This window comes from Anolis carolinensis, unplaced genomic scaffold, assembly GCF_035594765.1.
Source record: "Anolis carolinensis isolate JA03-04 unplaced genomic scaffold, rAnoCar3.1.pri scaffold_10, whole genome shotgun sequence".
Classification (NCBI taxonomy): domain Eukaryota; kingdom Metazoa; phylum Chordata; class Lepidosauria; order Squamata; family Dactyloidae; genus Anolis; species Anolis carolinensis.
The window spans coordinates 4,675,407-4,696,633 of NW_026943821.1; the positions used below are offsets into that span (position 1 = coordinate 4,675,407).

Below are 21,227 nucleotides of genomic sequence, written 5' to 3' on the forward strand. Positions count from 1 at the left end.
GTTAGAACAGAGAGCTGCTTTCAGAATGGAAGGGACACTATATATATTGAGAATCCTTGATCCAGAATCTTGAAACTCAAAATACAGTGGAATCTCACTTATCCAAGCTAAACGGGCCAGCAGACGCTTGGATAAGTGAATATCTTGGATAATAAGGAGGGATTAAGGAATAGCCTATTCAACATCAAATTAGGTTATGATTTTACAAATTACTAGCTGTGCCTGGCCACGCGTTGCTGTGGCGAAGTATGGTGGTATAAAGTATGGAAATAGTATGGTGGTATAAAGTATGGAAATATGGAAAGTATGGAAAGTGGAAATAAAGTATTGAGGAATTGGAGGTAGTTAAGGTAAAGGGTAAAGGTGTGGAGTCCAGATAATCCAGTTAAAACAGATAATATAAGATTATAAATGGGTAATATAGCTGTGTGGAAGGGCCTTGAGTCTACACTGCCATCTAATCCAGTTAAAATCTGATAATCTGTATTTTACAGGCAATGTGGAATAGGCCTGCCTGTCCCCTGGGCAATGTGGCAGTGTGGAAGAGGCCTAAGTGAGGCCTAACTCTGCCTGTCCCCTGGGCTGAGTGGGTTGCTAGGAGGCCAAGTGGGCGGAGCTTAGCCTTCTAACTGGCAGCAATTGGATAAAAACAATTATTCATCTCCCTCTAATTAGGACTTTATTTTTCTTTTCTTTTTGTTGTATCAACCTAGAGGCGTGGAGGATGGGTTGTGTTGTCAATTTTGGAGGTTGTGGGGTGTTTAGTTTTGTTGTTTTGGTGGTCGCCAGGATTCCATCCCTCTTTTATATATATAGAAGCACCAAAACTTCATGTAATACAACAAATTTGACAGAAAAAGCAGTTCAATACGCAGTAATGTTATGTTGTAATTACTGTATTTACGAATTTAGCACCAAAATATCCCGATATATTGAAAACATTGACTACAAAAATGGCTTGGATAATCCAGAAACTTGGATAAGCGAGACTTGGATAAGTGAGACTCTACTGTACTCCAAAATCGTCCACATACTTGGCTGAGACAGTGACACCTTTGCTTTTGTATGGTTCCAGGCACAAAAACTTGTGCACAATGTTATTAAAAATACTGTGCATAAAATGGCATTCAGGTGCATATGAAACATAAACAGCTTCATGTTTAGACTTGGGTTTCATCACTGAGACATCTATCTATCTGTCTGTCTATCTTTGTATCCATCCATCCATCCATCTACTATTTATTTATTTATCGTGTTAGGAGCGAACCAAGGGTATAAGTTGTAATGTATTTGAAAACACAAACAAAGTTTTAAAAACTTGGCATTATACTAAATGTCTTTTGACCAGAAGCTGGCCACTTGGTGTGCCTCTGGTGTTGCTGTGAGAAGGTCCTCCATTGTGTACGTGGAAGGGCGCAGACTGCATTGTAGTCAGATTCAACACTTGTGATGTGCAGCTTTTGCCTTTCCTGAAGCAAGCTTGCTGTGGAATCATGAGCGACTTGCAACATCCATCTATCTATCCATCCATCCATCCATCCATCCATCCACTGAGACATCTCTCTCTCTCTCTCTCTCTATCTCTATCCATCCATCCATCCATCCACTGAGACATCTATCTATCTATCTATCTATCTATCTATCTATCTATCTATCTATCTATCTATCTATCTATCTATCTATCTATCTATCTATCTTTCCATCCATCCATCCATCCATCCATCCATCCATCCATCCATCCATCCATCCTACTGAGACATCTATCTATCTATCTATCTATCTATCTATCTATCTATCTATCCATCCATCCATCTACTGAGACATCTACCTGTCTGTCTGTCTGTCCGTCTGTCCGTCCGTCCATCAATCCATTCTACTGAGACATTTATCTGTCAGTCTGTCTGTCTAGCTAGTTAGCTAGCTATCCATTCATCCATCTACTGAGATATTTATCTGACTGTCAGTCTGTCTGTCTAGCTAGCTAGCTATCCATTCATCCATCTACTGAGACATCTATCCATCCATCCATCCATCCATCCATCCATCCATCTACTGAGACAATTATCTGTCTGTCTGTCTATCCATCTGTCTATCTGTCTGCCTATCCATCCATCCATCCATCAATCTACTGAGACAATTATCTGTCTATCTGTCCATCCACCCATCCATCCATCTAGCCATCCATCAATCCATCTACTGAGACATTTATCTGACTGTTTGTCTGTCTAGCTAGCTAGCTAGCTAGCTAGCTAGATATCCATTCATCCATCTACTGAGACATCTATCCATCCATCCATCCATCCATCCATCAATCTACTGAGACAATTATCTGTCTGTCTGTCTATCCATCCATCCATCCATCCATCCATCCATCCACCATCAATCTACTGAGACAATTATCTGTCTGTCTATCCATCTGTCTATCCGTCCATCCATCCATCCATCCATCCATCCATCCATCCACCATCAATCTACTGAGACAATTATCTGTCTGTCTGTCTATCCATCTGTCTATCCATCCATCCAGCCATCCATCAATCTACTGAGACAATTATCTGTCTGTCTATCCATCTGTCCATCCATCCATCCATCCACTGAGACAATTATCTGTTTGTCTATCCATCTGTCTATCCATCCATCCATCCATCCATCCATCAATCTACTGAGACAATTATCTGTCTGTCTATCCATCTGTCCATCCATCCATCCATCCACTGAGACAATTATCTGTTTGTCTATCCATCTGTCCATCCATCCATCCATCCATCCATCCATCCATCCATCCATCCATCCATCAATCTACTGAGACAATTATCTGTCTGTCTGTCTATCTATCCATCCATCCATCCATCCACTGAGACATCTATCTATCTATCTATCTATCTATCTATCTATCTATTCATCTATCTACTGAGACATCTATCTATTTATCCATCAGTCTATCCATTCATCTATACAGATCTTCCATAATCCATTAATTTCAGGTTTAGATCACTATGTTTATGCAAGTCTTCCATAACTCATGAACTTCATATTGAGACTTAGGTCCCATCTCAAGATATAATATATATGCAAGGAGTCCACAATCTATGGATTTCACGTTTAGGTTGGGGTCCCATTTCTGTGATATCTCACAATGTATTTGACTCCAGTCTTCCATAGTCCATATCGTCATTTAGACTTGGGTCCCATCTCTAAGATGTTTATTCAGGTATTCCAGACTATCCAAAATAGGGAATACTTTGGCTCCCAAGTATTTCGGATAAGGGATACCATCGCATTTCAGTTATACAATACGTAATCAAATATACCTGATCTCCAGATAAAAGAACCAGTTCCAGAAACTTGCTCAATTAAAATGAACGTTCTGATTAACATGCAAATTAGACTTGTTTTAATAACGGAGGAAACAAGGGTTGTGGTTGTGAATATGCAACATGTTCTTGGACCAAGGAGCAAGGTCTCAAAGTCGGCGAAGCAAATCCGACGAAAGGCTTGGCGTCAGATCTGCCTGGAAGCAACGCTGGCCAGAATGACTCATCCACCTGAATTATTATATTTCTTTTTATCTCGGGGAGGAAAGAGTTTGAATAAGAAACAGGAGAGGGGATTCGATTGGAGCCTTCATGACGTGGGAATCTGAATGATAATGAGGATAATGAACGGGCACCAGCATCCCTTCCCGCTACAATAACCTTTCGGATAGATCTCTTTTGGCACCGAAAGCAGAGATAATGCCATTACGACAGGTTCCCTCCATACCACCAGCGCACAATTCCCACCGGAGGAATCTGACATATTGCCAACGACGGATAGAAATAGGACGCAAGGGTTGCCAACTTCTCTGCCAAGTTGTGCTCCTCTGCAGTATAGACACTTGTTTCTACATCCAGGCCATTTCAGGCTGGATATTCCCATTTGTTCACATGAAGATGTGGTTAAAGCAAAAGGGCAGCTACAGGCGGTCTCCGGGTTACAAACATCCGACTTACAAACAGCTCCTAGTTAAGAAGCGGGCTGAGACAATAGGGAGAGCAATCTTCCCCTCGGAAGGGAAATCCACTCCTGGAAGAGCTATTATCATGGGGAAAAGGGGTCTCCAATGAAGATGTATCTCCTTGTTTCCACAACAAGCCACATTTTCCAAAATGCAATGATTACAAGGACAGAAAAGGAGCTGAAATCTTCTGAACAGGAGCACAGACCGCAAACGAAACACCACCCTTCTCTGTGCTATCCAAAGTTTTATTATCTATCTATCTATCTATCTATCTATCTATCTATCTATCTATCTATCGGGACATCTATCTACCTGTTTGTTTGTCTGTCCATCCATCCGTCTGTCCATCCACAGAGATAGCTGTCCGTCTGTCCATCCATTCATCCATCCATCCACAGAGACATCGATCTATCCATCCATCCATGCATGCATGCATACATCTATCTACTGAGACATCTGTCTGTCTGTCTGTCTGTCTGTCTGTCCGTCCATCCATCCATCTATATATCTGCTGAGACATCTGTCTGACTGTCTGACTGTCCATCCATCCATCCATCCATCCATCCATCCATCCATCCATCCATCCATCCATCTATATATCTATCCATTGAGACATCTATCTAGGTAGATGTTTTAGTAGATAGACAGATATATGGCTGGCTGGCTGGCTGGCTGGCTGGCTGGCTGGCTGGCTGGCTGGCTAGATAGATAGATAGATAGATAGATAGATAGATAGATAGATAGATAGATAGATAGATAGATAGATAGATAGATAGATAGATGGCTGTGTCATTAGATATATGGATGGATGGATGGATGGATGGATGGATGGATGGATGGATGGATAGATAGATAGATAATCAATCTATCCATATCCATCCATCCATATATCTAGCTACTGAGACATCTACGTACCTACCTACCTAACATCTATCTATCATCTATTTATCCATCCATCTATCCATCCATATCTACTGAAACATCTACCTAGATAGATAGATGTCTCTATATATCTACCTAGATATTCGGATGGACGGATGGATGGATGGATGGATGGATGGATGGATGGATGGATGGATGGATAGATAGATGGATGGATAGATAAATAGATAGTTAGATAGATGGATGGATGGATGAATGGATAGATAGATAGATAGATAGATAGATAGATAGATAGATAGATAGATGTCTCAGTAGATAGATGTATGTATGTATGGATGGATGGATGGATGGATGGATGGATGGATGGAAAGATGATAGATAGATAGATAGATAGATAGATAGATAGATAGATAGATAGATAGATGTCTCAGTAGATAGATGTATGGATGGATGGATGGATGGATGGATGGATGGATGGATGGATGGATGGAAAGATGATAGATAGATAGATAGATAGATAGATAGATAGATAGATAGATACCCTGTTTCCCCAAAAATAAGACATCCCCAAAAAATAAGACCTAGCAGAGGTTTTGCTGAATTACTAAATATAAGGCCTCCCCCGAAAGTAAGACCTAGCAAAGTTTTTGTTTGGAAGCATGCTCAGCGCCCGCCAAACAAAACTCCAGAGCATGCAGGATTAGTAAATGTACATACAAGTTGTACATGGAAATAATGGTAATAACAAGAAATCCTTGACAGGAGTCACAGTTTGTCTGGTTTGGTTATGTTGCTTTGTGATGAAAACTACTGTACAGTATATAATAAATGTTCTTTTTTTTTTTGTTCAACAATAAATGTGAATTCTTCTTCATGGAAAAATAAGACATCCCCTGAAAATAAGACCTAGCACATCTTTGGGAGCAAAAATTAATATAAGACACTGTCTTATTTTCGGGGAAACACGGTAGATAAATGTCTCAGTAGATAGATGCATGGATACATGGATGGATGGATGGATGGATGGATGGATGGATGGATGGATGGATGGAAAGATGATAGATAGATAGATAGATAGATAGATAGATAGATAGATAGATAGATGTCACAGTAGATGGATGCATGGATGGATGGATGGATGGATGGATGGATGGATGGATGGATGGATGGATGGATGGATAGATTGATGTCTCTGTGGATGGATGGATGGACGGACAGGCAGATAGATGTCTCAGTGGATGGACAGACGGACGGACAGACAAACAAACAGGTAGATAGATGTCTCAGTGGATGGATGGAAGGAAGGATGGATGGATGGATCCATCCATCCATCCATATATCTAGCTATTGAGACATAAATCTATCGTCCATCTATATTTGGCTGGAGTTACACTTAAAAATGTGCCCACTTACATACAAATTCAACTTAAGAACAAACACACTTTGGGGGCAGCCTGTACATCGTTGTTGTTGTTGTTCTTTTGTGCGTCTTCCAACCCTGGTGACCCTATCCTTGGTTTCTCGTGGCATTTGTTTCAGAGAGAAATGGCTGAGAGGGTGTGATGTGCCCAACATCAGTCGTTGGTTTCCATAGGGATTCGAACTCTAGTCTTCCAATGCTGGCTCCAAGAGGGATGCATTGAAGGTTAGGGTTATTAGAATAGGGCAGGAGAGATCTGATCAATTGGTCAGGCATGGGTTGAAATTCTCATCCTTTTTTGCAGAGTAGGATCCTATCCACATTCTTTCCATACTGTAGGGAAATGTGCTATTATTAGACAATGGCAGATCCACAGCTCTTGCTCATTGACTGCCAATTGCTCATTGATCTGCACTTAGAGACTTGCTGTGCGGCACCGATGGAGGCCACTGAGGCATAAAAGGCCTCTGAAAGATATGCTGCAGTTGCTATTGCAAAATTAGAAAAATAAAATTGCCTTCCATTATGCTTTTCAGCTCATTAAGTCTGTGGATGTGGAACATACAGAGGGCAACTTTGCACGGCTATCTTTGCAGACATTGGGCCATGCTTCGCTGCAATCTATGAAAACCTCTACACTGTAGAATTAACGCATTTTGGCACCACTTGAACTATTGTCAGCCAAAGGTATGGAATTGTGGGAGGTGTAGTTTGCTGAAGAACCAGCACTCGTTGCCAGAAATGGTGGAAGACTTTATAAAACGTCAGCTCAGGAATTCCATAGTATTGGGTCAAGGCAGTTAAAGTACAGTCGAGTCTCACTTATCCAAGCTAAACGGGCCGGCAGAAGCTTGGATAAGTGAATATCTCCGATAATAAGGAGGCAATGTGGAAGAGGCCTAAGTGAGGCCTAACTCTGCCTGTCCCCTGGGTGAGTGGGTTGCTAGGAGGCCAAGTGAGCAGAGCTTAGCCTTCTAACTGGCAGCAATTGGATAAAAGCAATTATTCATCTCCCTCTAATTAGGACTTTATTTTTCTTTTCTTTTTGTTGTATCAACCTAGAGGCGTGGATGATGGGTTGTGTTGTCAATTTTCGAGGTTGTGGGGTGTTTAGTTTTGTTGTTTTGGCGGTCGCCAGGATTCCATCACTCTTTTATATATACAGTAGAGTCTCACTTATCCAACATAAACGGGCCGGCAGAATGTTGGATAAGCGAATATGTTGGATAATAAGGAGGCATTAAGGAAAAGCCTATTAAACATCAAATTAGGTTATAATTTTACAAATTAAGCACCAAAACATCATGTTATACAACACATTTGGCAGAAAAAGTAGTTCAATACGCAGTAATGCTATGTAGTAATTACTGTATTTATGAATTTAGCACCAAAATATCACGATATATTGAAAACATTGACTACAAAAATCCGTTGGATAATCCAGAACGTTGGATAAGTGAGACTCTACTGTATATATAGAAGCACCAAACCTTCATGTAATACAACAAATATGACAGAAAAAGTAACTCAATAAACAGTAATGTTATGTTGTAATTACTGTATTTATGAATTTAGCACCAAAATATCACGATATATTGAAAACATTTACTACAAAAATGTTGGATTATGGTTGTATGTGTATGAAATGTAAATCAAGTGTTTCTGCTGTTTTGCAAGAGTGTGTGTTTCAGTAATGAAACAGTTAACAGCAGGCTAGTTTTGACTGACAGCCTGTTGTGATTGCTATGACCTATCAGGCATGGTTTCCAGTTTTGGAGGTCGGAACTTCCTGCAGACTGAGGAATGTGCTTTCTTATCTCTGTGTGTGTTGAGCTGTGCTTGCCAAGGCGAGAGGCTATAGAAAAATGCCAGCTCAGAGCGATGGCTTTTGTTGTGTTTTGTAAATCTATATATATAAAAGGGTAATGAAATTTCAGCCTAGGACAAAACAACAAAACTACACATCCCAGAAACACTAAACTTGGCAGCACAACCCCTCATTCATGCCTCTACGTTCATACAACAGAAAAGAAAAGAAAAATAAAGTCCTAATTAGAGGGAGAGGAATAATCGTTTTTATCCAATTGCTGCCAGTTAGAAAGCTAAGCTCTGCCCACTTGGTCTCCTAGCAACCTACTCAGCCCACCCAGCCTCTCAATGATAATAATAATAATAATAATAATAATAATAATAATAATAATAATAATAATAATACAATCCTAAGGTTAGCAGATACCCCTAAGGATTATCCAGTTCAATTTCCTTATATCATGCAGCAGGACACAATCCAACCACTCCTGACAGATGGCCATCCAATATCTGCACAATAATAATACACATCAAATCATAGCATCATACAGTTAGGAGACACCCCTAAAGGACATACAGTCCAACTCAGCTCTGCCATTGGACGATACAATCCAAACACTCCTAACAGATGGCCAGCCAGCCTCTCAATAATAGTAATACTACTACTACTACTACTACTAATAATAATAATAATAATAATAATAATAACAACAACATCATATAATCCTAAGGTTTGGAGTGACCCCTAAGGATCATCCAGATCAACTTCCTTCTACCATGCAGGAGGACACAATCCAAGCACTCCTGACAGATGGTCATCCAGCCTCAATAAGTTCTCACCAACACCACCAGACAACGCCACAGCAACGCGTGGCTGGGCACAGCTAGTATGTATTATAGATATTGAAATAGATGTTAGGACTTCAGAATATGGATGTGTTTGAGTCTAACATTTGAACAGAGGAATTGGTGTGGCAGACAATTCATAAGGCAATTCATAAGGCTGGAGAAGATGATTGATGGTGTTTGGAGAAACTCACCCAGCACGCACCCTGACCTCCACACCAACAAAAAAAATGCCTTGGATAATCCAGAACCTTGGATAAGCGAGTCTTGGATAAGTGAGACTCTACTGTAGTATCAAACTGCCTTAAATCTAGAGTGTAGATGCATCTTATATCTAGCAAAGTTCAACCCAAAGGAAGCAAAATTTCTATGAAATGCCAATTTTTTAAGAGGTCTGGAAGACATTTCCATCACATTAGCAGTCCCAGTATAGGAAAAGATATTTATATATATATCTATCTTCTTCTATACACATAATAAAAGTGAAAATGGGCCGGGCTGTGGCGCAGCTGGCTAGTAACCAGCTGCAATAAATCATTACTGACCGAGAGGTCATGGGTTCGAAGCCCAGGTCGGGTTAAGCCCCCGACCATTAAATAGCCTGGCTTGCTGTTGACCTATGCAGCCCCGAAAGACAGTTGCATCTGTCAAGTAGGGAAATTTAGGTACGCTTTATGCGGGAGGCTAATTTAACTAATTTACAACACCATAAAACTGCCAGCAAAACACGAGGAAAGGAATGAGAAAGTACAGCCACTAGTGGACGGTGAAGCAACAGCTCCCCCTGCGGCCGGAATCGTGAAGCTGGAAAAATGTTAAATGCCTCTGTGTCTGTCTCTACTGTATGTTGTTTGTCTGTTGGCATTGAATGTTTGCCATATATGTGTGTTCATTGTAATCCACCCTGAATCCCCTTTGGGGTGAGAAGGGCGGAATATAAATAAATAAATAAATGTGTGTGCAATTTCATCCTAGGTGTTCTGTTTTTCCTCCACCACAAACATCCCAGTGTTTTGACTCTCTCCATTGGTGTGGAATGTGCCTGACCCCACTGCCTCTCCCTTAACCCTTTCCTATTATTTTCTATGACACACAGCAAACAAAGGAATTGATCAGCAACTGAACATACTGGAGAGGTTTGGGGAGAATTCACCGTGATTTATAGGAGTTGTAGGTACTGGGATGTATAGTTCAGCTGCAATGTAAGAGCACTCTGAACTCCACCAATGATGGACCTCCATGATGAACCTCCATGACCAGCAAAAAATACTGGAGGTCTTTGGAGGGATTTATAGGAGTTGTAGTTCACCTACATTCAGAGCGCACTATGAATCCAAACAATGACGGATCTGGAACAAACTTGGCATGCATCCCTGATATGTCCACATTTGAATACTTGAAGGGAATTGGCGTGGACATTTTGGAATTGTAGATACTGGGATTTATAGTTCACCTGCAATCAAAGAGCACTCTGAACTCCACCAAAGATGGAATTGGACCTAACTTGGCACACAGAGCCCCCATAGAATCATAGAATCATAGAATAGTAGAGTTGGAAGAGACCACATGGGCCATCTAGTCCAACCCCCTGCTAAGAAGCAGGAAATCGCATTCAAAGCACCCCCGACAGATGGCCATCCAGCCTCTGCTTAAAAGCCTCCAAAGAAGGAGCCTCCACCACAGTCTGGGGGAGAGAGTTCCACTGGTGAACAGCCTTTCTCACAGTGAGGAAGTTCTTCCTGATGTTCAGGTGGAATCTCCTTTCCTGTAGTTTGAAGCCATTGTTCCGTGTCCTAGTCTCCAGGGCAGCAGAAAACAAGCTCCCTCCCTCCTCCCTATGACTTCCCTTCACGTATTTGTACATGGCTCTCATGTCTCCTCTCAGCCTTCTCTTCTGCAGGCTAAACATGCCCAGCTCTTTAAGCCGCTCCTCATAGGGCTTGTTCTCCAGACCCTTCATCATTTTAGTCGCCCTCCTCTGGACGCTTTCCAGCTTGTCAACATCTCCCTTCAACTGTGGTGCCCAAAATTGGACACAGTGTGATTCCAGGTAATGTGGTCTGACCAAGGCAGAATAGAGGGGGAGCAGGACTTCCCTGGATCTAGACGCTATTCCCCTATTGATGCAGGACAGAATCCCGTTGGCTTTTTTAGCAGCCGCATCACATTGTTGGCTTATGTCTAACTTCTTCCCCACGAGGACTCCAAGGTCTTTTTCCCATGAGCAGCAAAACATACTGGACGCCTTTGGGGAAAATTCACCTTGATTTGGGGGGAGTTGTAGTTCACCTACATCCAGACAGCACTATAAACTCAAACACCGATGGAACTGGACCAAACTTGGCATACAGACCTGATACGCCAAAATTTGATTACTGGAGGGGTTTGGGAAGAACTGACCTTCCTTTCTGGGAGTTGTAGTTCACCCACAACCAGAGACACTATTACCTCCACCGATGATGGACCTGGACCAAACTTGGCACACAGAACCCTCATGACTAACTAAATCTACTGGAGAGGTTTGAAGGGACTGACTCACCATAGTGGGAGTTGTAGTTCACCCTACAGCTAGAAAGCACACAGAACTCACCAATGATGCATCCAGAGCAAACTTTCCCAACATAACAAACTTTAAGGACTCATGAAGTTTCTTGGGGTTAACTCGGCATGATGTGAGTTGTAGTTCACCCACAACCTTATGCATTTAGTGCAACTAAAAATTGACTTTTTTAAATACCTGGGCAATGGCATTTACCCAAGCTGGTGTGTGTGTGTGTTTGTGTGTAATAGAGAGGGATGGCACTCCAAGGTCTTTATATATATATATATATACTAGCTGTGCCCAGCCACGCATTGCTGTGGCAAAGTGGTGGTGGTATTGGTTAAAAATTGTTGTGGAATTTTTATTTGATGTTATTTGTATTTTGTAATTAATGTTATTGTAACTTATCTTTTTTATTTATTATATTTTATTATTTTGTTGTATTATTTTTAGTTATTTTGTTATTATAGTATTTTATTGTATTAATTGTTTAGTGTTTTTAATTATTTTTAGTGTTTTTTATAATTTTTATTTGTATGTATTTTATTTTTTATTATTTGTTTGTATTATTATTTGTATGTATTATATTTTATTATTTTTATTTATGTTTTTTAATTGTATTATTGTATTTTATTTTTTATGGTTTTTTTATTTATTTTATTATTTTTGTTTGTATTTATATTGGGCTGCTCTGAGTTCTGTGGTCTGCCTGGTCATGTTTGAAATGTATTCTCTCCTGATGTTTCTAACTGGCAGCAATTGGATAAAAACAATTATTCCTTTTCTTCTAATTAGGAGTTTATTTTTCTTTTCTTTTTGTTGTCGGCACCGAGGGGCAAGGATTTTGGGTCGTGTTGCCAAGTTTCGTGTGTTTGGGTCATGTAGTTGCATTGTTGTGCATGTTTGCCGGTTTTTTTGGTTTTATGGCTCCAGATTGTGTTTTTGTGGTGTGGTTGTGTTGTAAGAACCGTGAGGCAAGGCTTTTGCATTGTGTTGCCAAGTTTCGTATTTCTGGGGCGTTTAGTTGTGTTGTTATAGTCATGGCGCAAACAACTTTACCCTTATATATATATATATATATATACACACACACACACACACACACACACACACACACACACACAGAGTAGAGTCTCACTTATCCAACACTCGCTTATCCAACCTTCTGGATTATCCAACGCATTTTTGTAGTCAATGTTTTCAATACATCGTGATATTTTGGTGCTAAATTCGTAAATACAATAATTACTACACAGCATTACTGCGTATTGAACTACATTTTCTGTCAAATTTGTTGTATAACATAATGTTTGAGTGCTTAATTTGTAAAATCATAACCTATTTTGATGTTTAATAGGCTTTTTCTTAATCTCTCCTTATTATCCAACATATTCGCTTATCCAACATTCTGCCGGCCCATTTATGTTGGATAAGTGAGACACTACTGTATATATATATATATATATATATATATATATAAATTTTATTAAATATAGAAGTATTATTCAATACATAAAAAGTGGGGGAACAATATAAAGTATAATGCATAGATATGTTCCATCTGAACATTAGTAAGAACTTCCTGATACTTAGAGCTTGTAACAAAGTAGGAAAAAGGAGGGGAAAAACAAAAACAAAAGAAACATATATGTAAAAAGACTAATTATTTACACGAAAGTGGGGGGACAATAAATGTATAGGAACGTATGAAACACAATAGGAAAAAAGAGGAAAAAAAGCATATTTTTGTTTTCTCCAATTCTCCGTCATTGACATTTGCAAATGTTCCCCATTGTAATATTTCTGACATGCGTGTTTGGTTTTTCCCCCTCTGTTTATCTCTTCTGCCTTGATCTGATTAAGAGGCTTGATCTGATTAAAATGCAGAAATCAAAAACAAACAAAAGCCATATTGCAGATGAGTCTTCAGATACGTCTCTCCGACAGCCCAGAAAGAAAATAACACTGAACGTTTGCCAGCATTAAATCACAGAATCACAGAGTGGGAAGAGACTCCAAAGGCCATGCAGTCTAACCTCCTTTCTGCTAAGCAGGAAACACAATCAAAGCTCTCCCAACAGATGGCCATCCAGCTTCTGGAACATGGCCATACAGCCCGGAAAACATACAACAACCCCATCCAGCTTCTGTTGAGTCATAGAATTTTAGCTTTGGAAGAGAACCCAAGGGCCATCTAGTTGACCAGCAAGAAGACACCATTCAATCCCTCCTGATAGATGGCCATCCATCAATGCACTTTTGTCACCACTTCCTCTGCTATGACTCAGTGCTACGGAAACCTAATACAGTTTGCAAGCTTCGGCAGAGAAGGCTCAATAAAGACCTTTTCAAACTGCAACTCCCGGCACTCCAGAAGAGTTCAAATGGGACCAAACTGCATTAACTGTGCAGTGTAGAGGCCCCTCTGATCAAACTGAGCTAGACTCCTCCTGGACGCTCAGCTTTAAATTCTGTTTTAATGTTCGTTTACTTTTTGGGTATTGAATTGTATTGAACCGATTGTTTGGTAAGCTGTGTTGTGTTTCATTTGTAGTGGGGTATAAATAAACATAACAATAACAACAACAACAACAACAACAACAACAACAACAACAGGTTGCTCTGAGTTTTCCAGGCTGTATGACTATGTTCCAGAAGCATTCTCTCCTGACGTTTCCAACAGGCTTCACAACCTCTGAGGATCCCTTCCATAGATGTGTGTGAAATGTCAGGAGAGAATGCTTCTGGAACATACAGTCCGGAAAACTACAGCAACGCAGTGATTCCGGCCATGAAAGCCTTCGACAATACAATAATACAGTACTCCCACTTATCCAAGCTAAACGAGCCGGCAGAAGCTTGGATAAGCGAATATCTTGGATAATAAGGAGGGATTAAGGAAAAGCCTATTAAACATCAAATTAGGTTATGATTTTACAAATTAAGCACCAAAACATCATGTTATACAACAAAATTGACAGAAAAAGTAGTTCAATACGTACAGTAGAGTCTCACTTATCCAACATAAACGGGCCGGCAGAACGTTGGATAAGTGAATATGTTGGAAAATAAGGAGGAATTAAGGAAAAGCCTATTAAACATCAAATTGGGTTATGATTTTACAAATTAAGCACCAAAACATCATGTTATACAACAAATTTGACAGAAAAAGTAGTTCAATACACAGTAAATAAAGAGCAACACTCTGAAAGCAGGGAAATTGGAAATTCCACAAAGGAAACAATCAGGGCCAGGAGGGATTAAGGAAAAGCCTATTAAACATCAGTAGTAATTACTGTATTTACGAATTTAGCACCAAAATATTACGATGTATTGAAAACATTGACTACAAAAATGCCTTGGATAATCTAGAACGTTGGATAAGCGAGTCTTGGATAAGTGAGACTCTACTGTAGTAATGTTATGTTGTAATTACTGTATTTACGAATTTAGCACCAAAATATCATGATACAGTAGAGTCGCACTTATCCAAGCCTCGCTTATCCAAGCTTCTGGATAATCCAAGCCATTTTTGTAGTCAATGTTTTCAATATATCGTGATATTTTGGTGCTAAATCCGTAAATACAGTAATTACAACATAACATTACTACGTATTGAACTACTTTTTCTGTCAAATTTGTTCTATAACATGTTTTGGTGCTTAATTTGTAAAATCATAACCCAATTTGATGTTTAATAGGCTTTTCCTTAATTCCTCCTTATTATCCAAGATATTCGCTTATCCAAGCGTCTGCCGGCCCGTTTAGCTTGGATAAGTGAGATTCTACTGTATATTGAAAACATTGACTACAAAAATGGCTTGGATAATCCAGAAGCTTGGATAAGCGAGGTTTGGATAAGTGAGACTCTGCAGTAATAGTATCCCTAAGATGGTGGTTTTGCTTTTATCATTTTGTATTTTATTGTTTTATTGTATTATTTTGTATTTTGTTATTTTAATTTTGATTACTTTATTTGTATGACGATGTGGATTATATATGCATTTTATTCTGTTTACTGTTTGATCTTCGGGCTTGGCCCCATGTTAGCCGCCACGAGTCCCTTCGGGGAGATGGGGGCTGGGTACAAAAATAAATTATTATTATTATTTTATTATGACACAGCAAACAAGATAGATATGCTGGATTTCATATCACAAAATCACAAGTCGAACACTTCCCAAGTGTCTAGGACTGTGTGATGTATTTTCGGATGATGCGCGCAGATCCCAGCAGGGTGGCCTTTTGCAGTTGGCAGATGGTGATTTTGTCAATGCCTATTGTTTCCAAATGCTGGCTGAGATCTTTTGGCACGGCACCCAGTGTGCCCATCACCACCGGGACCACCTGCACTGGTTTCTGCCAGAGTCTTTGTAGTTCAATCTTGAGGTCCTGATAGCGGCTGAGTTTTTCCTGTTGTTTTTCATCAATGCGACTGTCGCCTGGGATGGCGACATCAATGATCCAAACCTTTTTCCTTTCCACAACTGTGATGTCTGGTGTGTTGTGTTCAAGAACTCTGTCAGTCTGGATTTGGAAGTCCCACAGTATCTTTGCGTGCTCATTCTCCAATACTTTTGCAGGTTTGTGATCCCACCAGTTCTTTACTGCTGGCAGGTGGTACTTGAGGCATAAGTTCCAATGAATCATTTGGGCCACATAGTTGTGCCTCTGTTTGTAGTCTGTCTGTGCGGCTTTCTTACAGCAGCTGAGGATATGATCAATGGTTTCGTCGGTTTCTTTGCACAGTCTGCATTTTGGGTCATCAGCTGATTTTTTGATCTTGGCCTGAATGGCCTTTGTCCAGATGTCTTGCTCCTGGGCTGCAAGGATCAGGCCTTCTGTCTCCTTCTTCAGGGTCCCATTCGTGAGCCAGAGCCAGGTCTTCTCCTTATCAGCTTTTCCTTCAATTTTGTCAAGGAACTTTCCATGCAGTGTTTTGTTGTGCCAGCTGTCAGCTCTAGTTTGTAGTGCGGTTTTCCTGTACTGGTTTTTTGTCTGTTGTGTTTTGAGGAGTTTCTGATTTTTGACTTCAATCAAAGCAGGTTCTTCACTTTGCTTTACATCTTCTGCCAGGGCATGTTCTTCTTCTTTGACTGCTTGTTTTACTTGTAAGAGTCCTCTGTCCCCTGATCTTCTTAGGCAGATTATTATTATTATTATTATTATTATTATTATTATTATTATTATTATTATTATTTATTAGAGCCTATTGAGTTCCAAGCATGACTTATCAAACTTAATAATGGCTAATAATGCAATGCAATTTTCTCCAGGTTGCCGTCTTAAGTAGGCTTTTTAGTGGCCCATCATAGATAGGTAAGGCCTGTGTTTATAATACCCCATAGGCCACCAGTTTGCAAAACCAATACGGTTTCGCCATCCACGATAGGCCAATGCAAGCTCTTTTATTATCTTGCATACTTGCTAGCGAATGCTGAGTGCTTAAGTGCCTCTTTCTGCCTCTCCTCTCGCTCAGTTCAAACGCACAAGAGGATGATGCACTTCTTCTGAATGAACTAAAAAAAACAACAACAAAGTCATTGGATCAAGGGCTCACTTAGCCAGGATATTAATGCAACCACTTAACGCATCGGTGTTGTGTAGCAGCTGACAGATTAGATTAGAAACAGGATCAGATTTATGCTCGGAATTGTCTTTTTCAAGCCACCTCTTGCTGGAAACAGGAATATTCAAGTTGGCCAACAATGGAGTCCCCTAGGTATGAAGCAGCCAGGCTTTGAAGCTGCAAGGCTATTCAATGATATTCAAGTTGGCCAACAACGGAGTCCCCTAGGTATGAAGCAGCCAGGCTTTGAAGCTGGAAGGCTATTCAATGATATTCAAGGAAGCCAACAACGGAGTCCCCTAGGTATGAAGCAGCCAGGCTTTGAAGCTGCAAGGCTATTCAATGATATTCAAGTTGGCCAACAATGGAGTCCCCTAGGTATGAAGCAGCCAGGCTTTGAAGCTGCAAGGCTATTCAATGATAATCAAGTTGGCCAACAACGGAGTCCCCTAGGTATGAAGCAGCCAGGCTTTGAAGCTGCAAGGCTATTCAATGATAATCAAGTTGGCCAACAACGGAGTCCCCTAGGTATGAAGCAGCCAGGCTTTGAAGCTGCAAGGCTATTCAATGATATTCAAGTTGGCCAACAATGGAGTCCCCTAGGTATGAAGCAGCCAGGCTTTGAAGCTGCAAGGCTATTCAATGGTATTCAAGTTGGCCAACAATGGAGTCCCCTAGGTATGAAGCAGCCAGGCTTTGAAGTTGCAAGGCTATTCAATGATATTCAAGTTGGCCAACAATGGAGTCCCCTAGGTATGAAGCAGCCAGGCTTTGAAGCTGCAAGGCTATTCAATGATATTCAAGTTGGTCAACAATGGAGTCCCCAAGGTATGAAGCAGCCAGGCTTTGAAGCTGCAAGGCTATTCAATGATATTCAAGTTGGCCAGCAATGGAGTCCCCTAGGTATGAAGCATCCAGGCTTTGAAGCTGCAAGGCTATTCAATGATATTCAAGTTGGCCAGCAATGGAGTCCCCTAGGTATGAAGCAGCCAGGCTTTGAAGCTGCAAGGTCACTCCGTGGAAAGTGATGAATACTGTGGCCAAAACTGGTGTGATTTGGCCCAATGGTTTTGTTGTTAACTTGGTCCTAATTATACACATTATATTTATATAGATAGATTATGATGTTATATTATATTATATTATATTATAACATAATAATTATTATATTATTATAGTATTGTATATTACAACATAATAATTATTATATTATATTATTAGATATTATATTATATTATAGAATATTTTATATATTCTATACTATATTATAATATTATTAATAATATTTTATTATATATTATATTATAGAATATTACATGTATTATATATTATGTTATATTATTATTATTATGTTTAATAAACATTGCAGTTTTGTAAACATTAAAGTTTGAATAGCAAGCACCCATCACTTGGGTGTTTTCGGGTTTCCTGCGTAGCTCCTTTTTTCCTTGCATTTTGGTCTCACAAACACACCTACTTTGCAAATTTTTACTTTGAAGGAATTGGCTAAACTTTCCGGAGTTAAGACCAAAAACAAAAAAAAGCAAAACAAGTAAACAAGTAAACAACAGGTTGCTAGAAAAGGACGAAACCTCTCTCCGCTTCGATTTTATTTCTTACCTGCCTCTCCTCATGACTCGAGGTGGGTTGCAGAACAATCAAAACACATAAGCACCACAAACACATCACAAATACACATATTAAAAAACTAAATGTTTAAATATTAGTCTATTTTAAATGGTCATGCTTTTCAAAGTCTCCTTATGGAGAGAGAGAAAAAGCAGGATATAAATAAAGGTAATAATAATAATAATAATAATAATAATAATAATAATAATAATAATAACTTTGTGTTCTTGAAGGTTTTCATGGCCTGAATCATTGGGTTGCTGTGAATATCTGGGGCTCTATGCCCATGTTCAGGAAGCATTCTCTCCTGACGTTTCGCCCACATCTATGGCAGGCATCCTCAGAGGTTTGTGAGGTCTGTTGGAAACTAGGCAAGTGGGGTTTATATATATATCTGTGGAATGATGTTGAGTGTGGGAGAGGCAAGGGTGAATGTTGCAACTGGCCAGCTTGATTAGCATTGAATAGCCTTGCAGCTTCAAAGCCTGGCTGCTTCCTGCCTGGGGGCGGGGGTGGAATCCTGTCTGTTCCCAGACAGGAAACAATCAAGGGTCAGATAACCACCTCCCAAACAGAGGATGCCCCCAGACAGCAACAGCCAGGCTTTAGAATGTAGTTGTTGTTGCTATTATTATCCTTATTATTTTATTATGACACAGCAAACAAGATAGACATGCTGGATTTCGTATCACAAAATCACAAATCGAACACTTCCCAAGTGTCTAGGACTGTGTGATGTATTTTTAGATGATGCGCACAGATTATTATTATTATTTTATTTTATTTACCTTTATTTACATCTTGCTTTTGTCTCTCCATAAGGAGACTCGAAACTCACAGCAACCCAGTAACAACTATGTTTATTATTATTATTATTATTATTATTATTATTATTACCTTTATTTATATCCTGCTTTTGTCTTTCCATAAGGAGACTCGAAACTCACAGCAACCCAGTAACAACTATGTTTATTATTATTTTATTATGACACAGCAAACAAGATAGATATGCTGGAGTTCATATCACAAAATCACAATATTATTATTATTATTATTATTATTATTATTATTATTATTATTATTATATTTACCTTTATTTATATCCTGCTTTTATCTCTCCATAAGGAGACTCGAAACTCACAGCAACCCAGTAACAACTATGTTCATTATTATTATTATCATCATTATTGTTATTGTTATTTTTACCTTTGTTTATACCCTGCTTTTGTCTCTCCATAAGGAGACTTGAAACTCACAGCACCCCAGTAACAACTATGTTTATTATTATTATTATTATTATTATTATTATTATTATTATTACCTTTATTTATATCCTGCTTTATTTATATCCTGCATAAGGAGACTCGAAACTGTATTATTATTATTATTATTATTATTATTATTATTATTACCTTTATTTATATCCTGCTTTTGTCTCTCCATAAGGAGACTCGAAACTCACAGCAACCCAGTAACAACTATGTTTATTATTATTATCATTATTATTACCTTTATTTATATCCTGCATAAGGAGACTCGAAACTGTATTATTATTATTATTATTATTATTATTATTATTATTATTACCTTTATTTATATCCTGCTTTTGTCTCTCCATAAGGAGACTCGAAACTCACAGCAACCCAGTAACAACTATGTTTATTATTATTATCATTATTATTACCTTTATTTATATCCTGCTTTATTTATATCCTGCATAAGGAGACTCGAAGCTGTATTATTGTTATTATTATTATTATTATTATTATTATTATTATTATTATTATTATTACCTTTATTTATATCCTGCTTTTGTCTCTCCATAAGGAGACTCGAAACTCACAGCAACCCAGTAACAACTATGTTCATTATTATTATTATTATTATTATTATTATTATTATTATTATTACCTTTGTTTATATCCTGCTTTTGTCTCTCCATAAGGAGACTCGAAACTCATAGCAACCCAGTAACAACTATGTTTATTATTATTATCATTATTATTTTTACCTTTATTCATATCCTGCTTTTGTCTCTCCATAAGGAGACTCGAAACTCACAGCAATCCAATAACAACTATGTTTTCCTCAAAATATTTACTTTTCCCATAGGATTTCCTATAGAAAAATGAAAGGATGCTTCCCGGCCCCAAATAACAACGTCGCCAAAAAGTTCCTCCCCGTTTGTTATTTACCTGTTGGATCTCCTCCTCCTCCTCCTTCTTCGCTTTGGGATCTGCTGCCACTTTGCTTCTTCCCAAGATCTGGCTGAGGATGGAGCCCCGCCTCCAGAGGCCTCCCATTGGACGAGAGGCCTGATGGGCAGGCGAGGAGCTCCTTTGATTGGCGGCTGTTCTAAAGGGAGGGGCAGGGAGGGGCCGGAGGAGCCTGGGGCTGGTACCCAATCTCCACTCTCCCCTCCAGGGATGCTGTTGCCACGGCAACCTGACGTTGGGGATGGATGGATGGAGAAGAAGGCAATTTGGCTCGGTCACCTGGGCAACTCTCTTGGCATGAACTTTTCCCTGGA

General features: G+C 39.3%; 1 protein-coding gene across 1 annotated transcript in view; it reads right to left on the reverse strand.

Moving 5' to 3' along the window:
* The window catches only part of LOC100558388 (synaptosomal-associated protein 25), a 45,209-nt gene that overhangs the window by 23,910 nt on the left and 72 nt on the right, over nucleotides 1–21,227 (reverse strand). Inside the window, exon 1 of the mRNA XM_062962221.1 lies at nucleotides 20,893–21,227. This exon is cut by the window's right edge and continues 72 nt beyond it. The gene's annotated coding sequence lies outside the window, so the exon portion shown is untranslated. The remainder of the gene's footprint in view (nucleotides 1–20,892) is intronic.